The sequence below is a fragment of the Cynocephalus volans genome, chromosome 10 (genome assembly GCF_027409185.1).
Source record: "Cynocephalus volans isolate mCynVol1 chromosome 10, mCynVol1.pri, whole genome shotgun sequence".
Lineage (NCBI taxonomy): Eukaryota > Metazoa > Chordata > Mammalia > Dermoptera > Cynocephalidae > Cynocephalus > Cynocephalus volans.
The window spans coordinates 129,209,241-129,221,010 of NC_084469.1; the positions used below are offsets into that span (position 1 = coordinate 129,209,241).

General features: G+C 44.2%; 1 protein-coding gene across 1 annotated transcript in view; it reads right to left on the reverse strand.

Annotated features, from left to right (window-relative positions):
* Positions 1–9,999, reverse strand: part of ZFHX3 (zinc finger homeobox 3) — a 263,420-nt gene extending 253,421 nt beyond the window's left edge. Inside the window, exons 1-2 of the mRNA XM_063109662.1 lie at positions 9,921–9,999; positions 9,456–9,819 (exon numbers count right to left, since the gene is read on the reverse strand). The gene's annotated coding sequence lies outside the window, so the exon portion shown is untranslated. The remainder of the gene's footprint in view (positions 1–9,455; positions 9,820–9,920) is intronic.
* Between the last annotated feature and the right edge of the window lie 1,771 nt (positions 10,000–11,770).

Below are 11,770 nucleotides of genomic sequence, written 5' to 3' on the forward strand. Positions count from 1 at the left end.
TCTATGATTTTAGCCAATAATAACAGATTTCTTTATAAACAACTTTACTCTGGAAAAAAAATCTACTTTTAAAACAGGTGTTTCTACTAGTGTTTAAGGAATGTTTAAGGGTAATGATCGTGCAAAAACAATGAGGAAGCAAATGGTCAAGGTTTATGATCTCTACTTTGACAAGCCTATTTCCACATCTCTCCCACGGATTTAGGTATTATCTGAAGAGATTTCCGGATTGGGTGGGTTCAAGGTCAAAGACAGGTATAGTAAATTTTCAGACTGTGTCAATTTTGTAAAATCCCATGCAGGTCAAAGTCATTATTTTCCATAAACACATTGACGTTTTTTTTTGTTTTTTTTTTTTTGTCGTTTTTTCGTGACCGGCACTCAGCCAGTGAGTGCACCGGTCAGTCCTATATAGGATCCGAACCCGCGGCGGGAGCGTCGCCGCGCTGCCAGCGCAGCACTCTACCAACTGCGCCACGGGCTCGGCCCTCCATAAACACATTGAAAGTCCACTAGGAAGTAAGTGAGAAAAATGGGGGAAAATGTATGAAACACCTATTAGCTTATACCTCTTAACATAAATTACAGTGGCTATAGGGTCTGCACACTTCCTGAAACTTCAGGGCTTAAAAAAAAAAAAAATCCAGAACACTCTGCATGGAACCAACCTCAAAGTCAGAAAAGCTCCGACTCTGTGAAGACCAAGAGGGAAGGCCGAAGGCAAGATCCTTAAAATGAAATTCACATCTCTTGGGTACTTCTAGGTATTTCTAGGGTTTGGGGTTTCTAAGCTTAGTAGAGGCAGAGGCTTAAAGACCCTGGAACAGCCTACACTGCCCTTGGCAGGTTGCAGCTTGGTGTTTACCAACCTTCGTGAGCCCAGCATTTAAGTTTCTTTATCCTTTCTTTGGCCCACCATTCTCAGCCCAGGTTATCCCCGGGCACCTGCCTCTGGATTGCTCAGCATTGCTGGGGACGTAAAGGATGTGAGTTGATTGCACCCTAAACAAAGTCCTACACAGCAATAGCCAGTCATGAACAGTTGTGGGCTTCTCAACGTGTTCCCCAAACCTGCTACTCCACACCTTTCCCACACTCCTCAAATCCCCCCAGCCTCACTCTTCTTCAACTCTGAGCAAAAGATTTCAACCCCTTGTTTCTTGAAACTATGACTGGTATGAACTTCATCAACTTGCCTGTCACATTACCTGAAGGTGCCTCATGCTGCACCCTCTTTTCCACCATAAAATGTCTTTGTATCCTTAACTGTTATCTCCTTTCTCCTATTCTGCCTCGATCCCACTGCAAATCTTTCCTAGACTCTAGAGCCCAACCCTTCCAAGTCCTTCCAGCCTCCTGCTTCTTCACTTATCTCTCCCTACTTTATCTGTCCCCATGGCTCACTTGCCTCCATCACTGTCATATCTTTCTTTAATCCATTTATACTTAGAATCCTGCACATGCTCTATTCTCTGCTATTAAACAACGACGATGACAACAACAATAACAACAAAGCTTCCCTTGATTCTTTCACCTATTCCATAAGCCACCCTTCCATTTATGACCCAGCTTCCTGAAGAATCGCTTAGTCATGTTCCCTGGCCTATGCTCGAACACTCCAGTGCTGTGGACGGCTCTGACTATGAGGGAAGGATGGTCATTACTTGGAGCTTAAGTTGACTCTTCTGTAACTTCTGCCCACCAGATCTAGTGTCATCTTGTGAGGCCACACAGAGCAAGTTTAATTCCCTGACACAACCTTTCTCCTGTCCTGTCCTCCTCTCTCTGATCTTTCTGAGCTGGGAACTGCCAGCTCCTTCCACTGTTCTTCACATGACCTGTTTCTGAGTCCCATTGACTTCCTGTTTCCAATCTGACTCACTTCTTAAAGGGTCATGGCTCAAGATTAAATGACTACCCATGTCTGTTCTGTACTGCAGCTGACTGGGACTTACTGCTTTTGTTCTCCTTATTACACTTCGCTCATTACAATTGTCGAATCCTCCCCGTATCAATTTAAACCTCTAAGACAGTGGATCACCTATTTCAGCATGACCCAGGAAGCTTTACATTGTGGACTGAATGTTTATGTCCATGCAAAAGAGGACCCTCACCAGGAACTGCATCTGCAGATACATTGACCTTGTACTTCCCAGCTTCCAAGAGAAATAAATGTCTGTGGTTTAAGCCACCCAGTCTGTGATTGATTGATTGATAGCCTGAGCTACCCAAGACACTTTAATAAATGCAGATTCTTGGGGCTTACCTTGAACTTGTTGAATCTGACAATTTGGTAGCACCTGGGAATTCACATTTTAAAAAACAAGTATGCCAGGTGATTCTTAAATGTGCACAAAAGTCTGAAAACTGAAATGTTCCAAGGCTTTTTCAATACCTATTGCCAAGCCTGGCCCCTCTGCCAGTATTTGTGCAGATGAGTTTTTAGATCCAAGAGCAAGACCTTCCATTTTCTTGTGCTACATTTCATCTGGTTAAATTTGGTGATTTCCCTTAGTCTATCAAAAATCTTTTGAGTTCTTTATTCTGCAACATATGATTTCATGACAACCACACATGGATTGAGACCAAAAACATTAGTGCCACAGCATTAGGAATCTCCTCCACCTTGACACCAATTACAGTCAACCAATTACTAACAAACTCATATTTCATCTTCTTTACCATAAGATAAATGGACAAATTGTCATTTTCCATATTATCAAATGCCTTGCTAAAGCCCAGCTATTCCTTGTCTTCTACATTTCTGTGATCCACTGGTATATACCAATCAAAGAAGAAAATGAAGTTCTGAACGCCTTTGACACTTAGATGATAGGACCCCTGACTTGTAGTTGTAAATGCCCTTGTCCACATGTTGATTCTACTACTATAGAAAGAGTTCTTGAACTCCAAGGCTGTGTCTTAGGTGCCTCTACACATATCACAGCACCTAGTACAATGTCCTATTCAGTAATTTTTCTTTGAATAAATGAATGAATGAATTTTACATTTTATTCCCACTAAATTACTTTCATTTTTTTGTATAAGATGAAAGCAGATCTACAGTGAATACTGGAAAAATTATGCTACTCAGGCATGAGGAAAGTGGTGTGCCTGGACAGATCTCCACAGTCCGGATTATTTCTCTTAGTCACTGCTCATAGAAACGAGTTTGTTAGAATAAAGGCATTCTTTGAAATGCAGTGTGATGAAAACGCTGAGAAATGATGACACAGTTTCTGAAACATCACAACTTTACAAGCATCTGTGGTAATGGCCAAATTAGATACAGGAAAGGAGGTTTAAAAAAAAAAACCAACAGCACCTTTTGCCTTAGTGGAGCCATCTCAGTCACCATAACATGTAAATAAGGTTTTTTAAGTGCTTAATTCTAATGAGACTGTTTGTGATGACGTAGACAAGTATATCAACAGGGCATGCCATAGCTAGACAGAGGACTCTTGCTCACTCTCCATCACTGCTTCCCTCTCCATCACAACTGGTAACACAGTTGAGAAATTATTCGACATATAATATAGAGAGGGTAAGCAACTGTAAATAAATGGTGGAAAGTCCTGTGGCTTCCACAGGGCAAGTGCCTTTCTTTGTGGTCGCATCTTTCCTGTTATAGTCCAGAGAAGTGTCCACAAATACTCAAGAACACTCCCCCATTGGAAAAGCCACACAGCCCCAGGTTCACATACCCATCCTACATGGGGTCTAAGGCAGTGGTTCTCAACTGGGGGTGACTTTGCCTCCCACCCTCCAACGCAGGGATATTTGGAAGTGAATGGAGACATTTTTGGTAGTCACAACTGGCATCTAGTGGGTAGAGGCCAGGGATGCTGAAAAATATCCTACAATGCACAAAACACACTCACTCTGCCAACAAAGAATTATCTGGCTCAAAATGCCAATAGCAATTATCTCAATAAACAATTTTAATGAAAAAGCATCCAGAGTACCACTCTCTAAAATTTCTGGTCTAGGCCTATGGTTCCAGCCCCAAACCTAGAAATGCTGCTCCACCTCAAAGAGTCATGTAACTACCTGTCGTGGGTCTGTGAAGTAACTCAGAGGTGACAAGCACCATAAGGGAATTTGCAGTTCTCGGTGAGGTGAGGGTATCAAGGCCAAAAGCTCTACCTAGTGGACTGGTTTGGATGGCACTCTGGAAGTCAGAAGGTTCTGGTACACACATATGGCTGTAGATCTGACCTCCAAGCAGCTTAGTGGGAAGGCCTTTGGTGAACTCTGCTCAGAGGGCAGCCTGCTTCTCCACAGATGGAGAAATGAGGCTCGTAGAACCTTGTAGGACATGTCATAAATGGTCATAAATGGGCCCTGAACGACAACTTATAAAGATGTAACTGGAGACTGAAGGGTCCAGAAATGTGAGTGTAGTGGATTGAATTATGTCCCCCGAGCTCCCTGAAGCTTGAATTGTGTCCCCCAAGTTTCATGTATTAAAAACTTAGCCCCCACTGTGACTGTTAAGAAGGTAGGAAATCCTACTATGGTAAATTGAAAGGGGGAGCCTTGAAGAGGTGATTAGATTGTAGGACCCTGCAGTAGTGAATGGATTAAAAATGGTGGTCAGGGGTGTGGTTCCGAGGGCTTTACAAGAAGAGAGAAGAGAGTCTCTCTCTCTCTCTGCTCTCTGCTCCACCATTTTTGCAATGTGATGCTCTGCTGTCACTGTCACCACTACCGAAGCTCTCACCAGATGTGTTTCATGGACTTTGGACTTCCCAGCCTCAGCAACTATAAACAATAAATTTAGTTTTTCTTATAAATCCAGTTCCAGGTATTTTGTTATAAGCAGCAGAAATGGACTAATACAGCGAGGTAGACGCAAAACAAGTGCGCCAACTGGAAAGGGGGCTGCTTCTCAAGCTGGCTCCAGGAAAGTCTACATCCTATAAGACTAAAAAGGAGACTCACTTCATCTAAGGTCCCTGGATAACAGATGTAGTTTCTGTAAATTTCTATCACTTTTGATATGGCCAAGATTTTTTTTTATGAAGTGAACAAACATTTATTATTTAAAAAATAATTTTAAGAAAATGTAATTTTATTAATATTATTTTTTACATTCTATGATGTTGATGCAGAACAGTTGGGAGGGAGGGGGAGAGGGAAAGGGGAAGGAAATGGGATGGAAGAAGGCGGCAGGAGGAGGGGTGTGTTTGAGGCCTGTGGCACCACCCTCATTCCCACAGGGGAGACCGGGGGGCTTCCAGCAGTGCCTTGGTCATTGCCAGGATGGGTGCAGATGTCAGGGGGTGTGGCAAAAGCCCTCGCCCCCCATCACCCCAGTTTGGGTACCCGGGGCCCTTCTTGCTTGGGCTTGGTGGTTGTTGCTGGGCTGGTTGTGCATGTTGGGGGTGTGTGGCCAAAGCTCTCGTGATATGGCCAAGATTTTAAACACCTCCAGTTTTATGTCATATGGAAGCGGGCAGATTTAATGAAGCCTCCAGATGCCCCCTGAGAGATGATTATAATTCTAATTAAAAATGGGCAATGACAGATGAGAATCCTGTGGGACTCTATAAGCAAGTGGCACTCGTACATCTTCTTTCATGGAGAAGCTTATCTTTTTTGTGCCAGTTTGAGCTCTTTCTAGTAGTAAAGGATAGTGTTGCCAAACTCTAACACATTATGAGATTTAATGTGGTCCAAAGATCAGGAAATGTTTTAAATTGCAAAGGATAAAAAAGTTTACAAGCTGGGCCGAGCCCGTGGCGCACTTGGTAGAGTGCTGCGCTGGCAGCGCGGCGACGCTCCCACCGCGGGTTCGGATCCTATATAGGACTGACCAGTGCACTCACTGGCTGAGTGCCGGTCACGAAAAAACGACAAAAAAAAAAAAAAAAAAAAAGTTTACAAGCCGAACCAGACTTTCATCCCTTTATTTCATATACCTGTGCACACCATCTCCATGATTACATACAGCCTACAATATAAGAGGAATCACCTAAGTGAACCCTATCTTAGTGTCACATCTAGGTATGGAGAAGGACAAGGGAGGAATGAGTGGGGCATAATGAGAATTAGGGATCTGCACTCTAACAGGGCTTTGGTTAGGTATGGCAGGTCAGAATAGGTAGTGGGGCATGAATCCAGGTAACCAAATGAGGGTTAAACCATTATCAGGTAGATGTTGAAGTTCAAGGCAGTCAAATGCATAGAATCAGGAGATCAGGCAGATTGAGATACCAGTATCAGAAGGCAGAACCACTAATAGGAGCTCATCTTATCACGAGAAGGTTGGTCTGCCAACCTCTGTGATGCTGGCCCTGCAGGCTAGTCATTGCAGAATCTTGGCCCTGCTTAGGTCCTGAAAGGGAGGTCACACTACTTAGTATCGATGGAGGAGGTACAGGGGCAGAGTATAGCCAGAAGAGCCAGAAGCAGAAGGGCACGGCTCATTGGAAGGCCTCAGCGTTGGATGGTGCCTCTGAATTTGGACGTAATATAGCCCTGGGACCAGATCGCAGCAGTCTGCACAGACCTACACTCACTTCATAAGGCAAAGGTGGTGTAGATTATGTACTTGTATCTCCTTAATCTGTGCACATCTTTTACCAAGGAGAAATCAAACAGGAGAGAGCTGGGTGCACATGAAGCCAACCGTGTCATTGAATAAAAGGTCTGGTGCAAGCCACACCAGGGACTCCACTGTGATTAAATCACAGATGTAGTGACCACACTGTCCACTGACCCTGCACTGACTGGCACAAATTGGGGGCAGGTTTCTGACAACAGAATTCCTGTGACTCAGGATTCATTCCTAGATAGGATGAATATTCCAGGCAGAGAGCTCTCCTCTTTGCGGACAAAGAGCCAGAGACATGATGTTGCCCTGGAAGACTGACCTGCAGGCTTTAATAATGATCGTTGAGTCCTCTGTTAAAGACAGGCAAGATTTGGAGATCCCTTCACCAGTGTCCAGACCTGGGTAATTGTCTGCAGGATATAAGGAGGAAGAAATATTCCTGACCCTGCTGTGGTTGCTTTGAGATTGGTGGTCCCCAATTTCATCTCCAGCTTCAATTCCTCCCCAAATCTTAACACGAGATCCACAAAATGTCTACCTGTGATTCCCATAGAGGTTGTTTTCTCTGCTGGGAACACCTTAACCCTTTCCATCAATGTCAACCCCAAACTTCTCCAGGCTGAGTTACTTTCTCCCTACTCTGCTCTCCAAGTTTACTGTACATAACTCTATTTAAACTATGTTTGTGATTATTTGTCTACTTCATTATCTTTCTCATGAAGCAGAAAGTACTTTGAACTCAGGGAACATTTGTTTAAGTGTCTGAGTGCTGTGTGCCTAGCATAGTGTCCATCACATAGTATATATTCAATAAATGTTTGTGGAAGGAAAGAGGGAGGGAGGAAGGAACGTTAAGTTAAAGAAGCAATAAAGACCAGTAACCAGGCAGACAGCAGTGTCAGGCTCTTCATAAAAGAATACCGGCTAGCCAGCCTGGGAGAGACCACCTCATGGAGATTTACAACAGAGCTGGCAATGGCTTTCAGTAGCTGCAGGGCTGTGATTCCCACTGAATCTATTGGCCAACCCCCAGGGAATCCCTCTTTCTTGGATCAGCTAGCCACTTATCTCCCTGGAAGGCCAGCACACAGTTCTGTGCTGGCGACACTCTTGCAGGGCCAGCCAGAACCAGTCTGAGGTTGGCTGTAGCAGAGAGTTCCTAGCATCCCAGCAACTGGGCCTTGCTGGGTCTTGTCTCTATCCTACCAGTTTCCTATAAGGCCCCAGAAATGTGATATTGTGGTATTTGATAATAAGAATGACCAAAACCAGTCAACCATAATTTTGGTGAATTGTTCTCAGCTATTTGATGATATTCATCAGATGAAAGAGTGTGCCGAGCTGAATCCTCATTCACAAATTCCCAATATACAGCTTTTGAAAGTGCTGCATAATTTTCAAAAATATTATCCAATGATGACAAAGATTACTGTAGCTGAAAACCCTGAAAACATCTATAAGGATTTTACGAGACATTTCTTCTACTTTCCACTCACCTTAGCCAATCATTAAACTCAGTATTTAGGATATTCAATGGAACATTCATCACATGTCCTTAACTGCTCTTAAAAATCAGTTCTGTCGATATATAGCTATTCAGAGAAAGTGCTTTTAAGCTCATTGTTGAACACGGTAATGTGGTATCTTGCAATCACAGAGTCAGAGAATGTTTGAACTAGAAGGTATCTTATAGATAGATTAGTCTGGATTAAGGACACTAATGCCCAGCTGGAAAGGGTGAGTAACTTAGTAACTCGCCCAAGGACACACAGCTAATGAGTGGCAGAATCTGGATTGAAATCAAATACGGTGATCTTAAATCGCCTTTCTGCTGTTGTTGTACATATCACCAATATACATATATATATATATATTTGTGTACTCGTGTGTGTGTGTGTGTATATATATATATATACACACACACAGCCATACACATAAAATAATAAAATTTTGCATCACATAGATCCAATTCTCTGAAGAAACCATCAGCCCTACTAAAACAATAGCCCATTTAAATTTAGGGCAGCCTGGTCAGGCCTAGAGCCTCACCAGCCCCCCAGAAAACAGAGTATTGTTTCCATCCAAACCTTGCTCTGAAAGGAAGCCTGTCAGCTGGCAATGACCTCGTGAGACAACTTTGGGGAGAGCAAAGGGCTGAGAAGAGAAAGGCCTCATTCTCACTGCAAACAGGAAGAGGAAAGAGAAAAAGCAAGCTCTGTCTCCACACAAGGTTTGCTGGGCTGGCTATGAACTGTTCCAGTACGTTCCATCAAATAGACGCCTTCATAGAATCAAGCCAAGCGCGAATGCTGTGTCTGGGCCTCCCACTCCCAGGACACACACGTGGGCCGCCTCACGAATGCTCCGGCTCTCTCGCACCCTGGGAGAGCACTTATATGGGTTTCATGAGGCTAAGTAATAAACACTTTGTCTTCACCCTGCTATTTATGGGTTGCTTGGGGCATCCTGTTCTCTCTACTGCCCTTACCTGAACAGACGGCTCCCGCAGACCCCGAGTTTAATAGGGACAACAGTAAATCTGCAAGCAGCTCTGTGCACCCCCCTTGCTCCTGCTTTCCTGACCCCGTGCTAATTGCAGGGAAAGGCTGATCTGCCTCCATTCACCTATTCTCCATGCTCCCTTCCTAGGTTCAATCCCTTCTCCTTTTTCCTTGGGCCCTCATTTTCTACCTTCCTTTCAGACATCTCTCTAAGACATCCTTTTCTATTTCACCACTGCCAGGGATCCCTTCATTCTTCAGCGATGGATCAAACAACTCTGAAAACAAGAATAACTCTCAAAGCTCACGCCACCAGCTGTCACCTCCACTGGAGGTTTTCAGCTCACTCTGGATGACCACACACAAGCAGAGCTAAGGAGATGATCTGGTCCTACCTGGCGCTGACTTCCAGGTTCACTGAAAGGCCCTGTGCTTCCCCTGGCACATTGCGTTTGGGTTGCAAAGGGGAAAGGTGCACATTTGAAAGTCAGAAGTGTGCTCAGGTCAACAGACGTCTGAAAGCTGCAGAGGAAAACGCTGGAAGAATCCAGTGGATGCAGAACCACAGCAAATCACTTTGGTCAGTTTTGGGGTCTTTCTCACTCAGCTTCTTTGGGGTTTTCAGGGTTCTCAGGGCTGACAGGTCCTGCAAGAAGAGATGGCGTCACAGCTGCACCCTGTCCACTCACAAGCCATCCACAAGCCTGGAGCCCTGCCACCTCTCGGTCTTGTCTTCATCTTGGGCTAACTGGTCGTCTCCTGAAGACAGACAAGACAGAGAAGGATGCGTTAACTCGGCCTCTCCCCACAGAGCACAGTTCGCCATTGCAGCACTGATTAAATACAGGACATTATCTCACCATAATGCCCTCCTGGCGGCGTTCCCAGGAAAATTCTAACTAATCATAAAAATAGAAAGAAAAACGCAACCTAAATTCCATTCCTCGTCTTAAATGAGTGATGTGTTCACTTTTATTTATTTTTCTGGAAGCGAGGCGGGAAAAGAAAATGAATTTTAGGGCTTAGAAAAACAAGCTACTAATAGTACTAAGTAGAGCTAGGCGGTGGTGCAGACAGCTCAGCTCTACCAGGGATGTAGCCGGCAGGGCTTGGGTGAGTCCCGGCCCTTCTCCTATTCTCCTGGCTGTAAACTTTGAGTTTAAAATGGGAATACCTGGCAGGGCGAAGCCAGGATGGTGCAAGGGAGAGGGGAGGGGTGTGGGGTTGAGTGTGGACACACATGTGCACACAGGCACACACACCCCAGCATGCACACCCACACAAGCTAGGTGCTCGATAGCTTTCTTATAGCCCTGGCAGGCAAATTCTCTTCCAACATTCCTTTTAAGCCATGCCTGATCTTTCTCCGGCACCATTCTTTCCGAAGACACAGGCATGGGTTAGGTCGTCCCTCCTTGGAATAGTCTTTCCTTGAGATTCACCCAGTTATTCGCACTCACCCTTTAGAGATCACAACAAATGGAAGCCCTCTCCAAGAACCCCTACTCTGGACTGCAGTCCAGGAGCTGGTGTTTTAAACCTTCTCTTCATAACAGCCATGTGACTGTAATTGATGCAATAATGGCATAGTTGGTTGTCTGTTCCCTCCCTTAGACCTAAAAATGTGTTTGTCTTGTTACCTACTTTGTAGTGCCAGGTACATAGTAGATGCTCAATAAATACTGTGTTGGATGTGTGCTGCTCAGACTGTGCATGGTACCTCATGTTACTTTGGCACGGACTTAAGCTTAAGGAGAAACAAACACATATGGAACCAGATCATGTGGGTCCACAACACTAAATACCAAGCTTCTCCCAAACAGTTTCTGCTCTTTCCTTCTGGGAAGTCTTTAGGGATAAGCCGTAGGAGAGTTCAAAATCCTGAAAACCAGCTTCTGAGATGCTTCTCAGAGTGTTATACTGAATGAAAAGGAAATAAGACATGCCCCACACCCCTCCTGCCTCTACCTGTCCCCGCTCTGGTATTGGAGTTCCAATGTCACCATTCCCCAGCCTAGCTCCTGCTGAAGTAATTGGGAGTGCTACTTGATGGCAAAGTTCTAGCTGGGCTAATTAAGCATACTGAGCTAATAACCTTCCATTTTGGGACTGGTATTATTCATAATTTAATGTATTGCTGCTGAAACATTAACCTTTCAACAACTGGCACATTGCCCACAGAACCCAAGTGCTGACCATCTTTCAGTAAAATGAGTATTATTGTTAAAACAGGTATAAATCATTCATGGCTGCAGCTTTTGTGTCAGACCCTCCGTGAAAATAAGCAGTAAGCTGGGTAATTTATTTACCTTTTGGTGATTATTTTTTATGATTTTATGATCATATTCCATGATTCATAAACATTGGCTTGGTGCCATTTTGTAATCATTTTACATTTTAAATAGTGTGCGGCTGTTCTGCTTTTCATCTTTAAAAATCTCAGGATTGATACTGGGCAACTTAATCCAGACACAAATGCAATTTTATTTGAAAGATGGGGATGGGGGGTGGGGAGAAGAGCCCTGGCCCCTTCAGTTTAACAAGCCATTTTCAACAGAGCCGTTTGCAGCTTCCACTTGCCCCAGCATTGCACTTACTGTAGCAAACTTTCTTTGAAGTTTAGCACACAGAGGGGGCCTTGAAATCTGAATAAAAGCACGGGAAAACAGTTAACAAGCTTCTGGTTGGAAAGGGGATGGGAAGGAGCCCA